Genomic DNA, 3226 nt, shown 5'->3' on the forward strand with positions numbered 1-3226 from the left:
AAAAGAAAAGAAAAGAAAAGAAAAAAGAGAAAGAAAATAGAATCTGAGCCTGACTAGACTGCTAGATCCAAGTGTCAGGTTCCTGGAAATGCAGAAGGTAGAGGAACATGTTAGACAATGCCACAGGAACACATTTGCCAAATCTAGAGTAGACGGAATTTTACAGGACAGATTACATGGCTTCTTTAACAAATAAGTGACAAGAAAAAAGAGATGGATAAAGAGGAAATCTACAAATTAAAAATCTTAAGGGGCTAAAAATACAAAAATTAGCCTGTCTTGGTGGTGCTCACCTATAATCCCAGCTACCCAGAAGGCTGAGGCAGGAGAATCACTTGAACCTGGGAGGCAGAAGTTGCAGCGAGCTGAAGTCATGCCACTATACTCCAGCCTGGGTGGCAGAGCAAGACTCTGTCTCAAAAAAAAAAAAAAAAGTAATAGATGTTAATTTATAATTTTCGATTTTTTTAAAAAAGAGCATATTGAATACTACCTTAAAACCACATTCATTTCCCATAAAAGAGAAGCAGTTTTAAAATTAACTTTTAAAAATTCCTCCAGTTCAGCTGGGCATGGGGGATCATGCCTGTAATCCCAGCACTTTTGGAGGCTGAGGCAGGTGGATTGCTTGAGGCCAGGAGTTCGAGACCAGCCTGGTCAACATGGTGAAAGCCCATCTCTACTAAAAATACAAAAATTAGCCAGGCGTGGTGGCAGCCACCTGTAATCCCAGCTACTTGAGAGGCTGAGGCAGGAGGATCACTTGAACCTGGGAAGCAGAGTCTGCAGTGAGTCATGATTGCACCACTACACTCCAGCCTGGGTGACAGAGCAAGACTCTGTCTCAAAAAAAAAAAAAAAGTCCCTCTATTTCAAATTTAAGTTTTCTTTCTATGGTGCTGTAGCAAAGAATGGGTTGTGAACCCAAAGGCTGGAGCATTAGTCCCCGCTCTTCCACCAGCGGGGATGTGACCAACCTTGCCATCGTTCTCTTAAATAAATCACAGGAGAACATGGATGCCATCAGATGATCTGTATATTTCCCCAGGGTCACGATTCTATGTGATAGGCAGCCAGGGTCCCCAGTTTTCAGGTGTATAAATCTTTCCAAAGATTGCCCTAAGTCTGCACATAATCCATATGGCACACGGGTTGGTTCCCTGTCCTCATGATTTATATGGATTGAGGAGGAACTCAGTACCTTAAAAAATTACCATAAAATCAGCTTACATTTATGGAGTGCTACATTTTAAAAAGTGTTAGGGTATACTCATTTTGTTGAGAGTTTATAAAAGAAGCAACAAATTAAAGCCCCAAAAACTAAAAACAGAGTAACCAGCAAGAAACTTGGGGATTCTTGCTCTAATTCCAGCTCTTAAATTTTATTGACTGACCATATGCTTATGATGACAAACAAATGAAAGGCAAAACAGTTGGTTGTCAGTCATCCTCACATTATACATCGTAATTTTTACAAAGCATTTGATCCATATACTTTTCTTCTCATCCTTACAGCCACCAGACAAGCTGTATATTATTATCTGCTGTGGAAGTTGCAGATACCAAAATGAAATCACTTTTGTCAGACCCACACAAAATAGGGCTGGGAAGGCACAAAGGAGTGGGGTTCAGGTTTACATGTCCAAGATAGGAACGGTTCCAAAGACTTTCTAAGAATCCCATAAAAATCCCTTCACGCCTGTCACACATCTCCTGCTTTGCATTGCTTGCATGTATGCACATATTTCTATGACAAGGTTTATCACTGCACATTCTTTAGGACTGCAGCAATTCAGGTAAGATGAGATGAGATGAGATGCTCTCAAAAGAACACCTGCCCAGGAATGGCATCTCCACCAATGAAAACACAACAACTCTGGCTTTGAGCCTTCAGAACCAAGGAATTCTCTTCACCCCTCTCGCCTCTCCCCTCTCCCCTCTCTCCTCTCCCCTCTCTTCTCTCTCTCTCTCAAGAACCTGGAGCCTTGTCATATTGCCCAGGCTGATCTCAAACTCCTGGCCTCCAACGACCCACCCGCCTTAGCCTCCCGCATAGCTGTGATTACACATATGAGCTACCATGCATTGCTATGAACTCCGTTTCTAAGCAGCTTATGTGAACTTCTCCCTTTTGCCAAGAAAACTTCCCTTTACCCTCACTGCACGTGCCTGTGGTTTACCATAGTGCATTCCAAATCATAACCCTCTTTTCTTATTCCTAAATAAATGTGACATATTTGGGGATATCTTTCTCTAATTTTTTTTTTTTTTAGGTTGACACTGCATTTTACATATGAGATTCAGACAAGGTCAGTCCCTTGTCTAGGGTCTGGTAGTCAGGTAGCAGCACATTCAAGCCTGGCTCTATCTCCTAAGCCTCTGCACTACCCCCTGCCCTTGTTTGACGGCCTGAGCTCCTTCCTGCTCTAGGCGGGGTTGCTGGACTGCTGTCTCCCCTCCTTGTGCTTATTACCTTACCCTCCGTCCTATGTTAGAGAAGGCACATGAAGGCCCCTCCAGACAGGATGTGCGGCTCTAGTAGGTGCTAGTCACATGATAATGTGTGAATGGTGCCACTGGCACTTGTCCAGTGTATAACCCAGCAACACTAAACACAGTGACCCTGAGGCTAAGTGAAGCCTGAGCTGAGGCCCGAGCTGAGACAGGTGCCCACGAGCAGTGGCTTGTGCTCCAGCCAGGGCTGCTGTTCACTGTTACATAAGCATAAATGGCGTACTGTCAGCTCGGACAAGGACTGCCTGGGGGGCTGTTTTGATTCGTCAAGGAGCCAGAGTGACTATCAAATGATTTCACAATTCTAGCTTCATTCGTCCCTATAATCTGCTTGTCTAACTTTCTCCTCTTCCTGCCTCTCTCTCTCCTCTCCTCCCTTGTTTACTTCCTCCCTCCTAATCTCCTCACTTTCTTTTCAACTGCAAAAGTAATATATACTTGTTTCCAAAAATTTAAACAAGACAGCAATGAACAAAATAAATGTGAAAATCTGTCACTACTTCACCCCCTGACAAATCCAGATCCAGAAGTATCTACAGTTTGGTTTATATATTTTCATAAGTTTTTCTATGTATTTTCAAACAACTCCATGTACAGTTTAGTGGTTTTAAACGTTTTCAGGCCGGGCGCGGTGGCTCAAGCCTGTAATCCCAGCACTTTGGGAGGCCGAGACGGGCGGATCACAAGGTCAGGAGATCGAGACCATCCTGGC

The 3226-nt window shown here is 43.5% G+C and overlaps 1 protein-coding gene across 1 annotated transcript in view; it reads right to left on the reverse strand.

Annotated features, from left to right (window-relative positions):
- NAIP (NLR family, apoptosis inhibitory protein) overlaps positions 1–3226 on the reverse strand; it is a 62950-nt gene that overhangs the window by 34705 nt on the left and 25019 nt on the right. The window lies entirely within an intron of this gene.

Source organism: Colobus angolensis, unplaced genomic scaffold, assembly GCF_000951035.1.
Source record: "Colobus angolensis palliatus isolate OR3802 unplaced genomic scaffold, Cang.pa_1.0 Scaffold49, whole genome shotgun sequence".
In the NCBI taxonomy this organism is placed as follows: Eukaryota; Metazoa; Chordata; class Mammalia; order Primates; family Cercopithecidae; genus Colobus; species Colobus angolensis.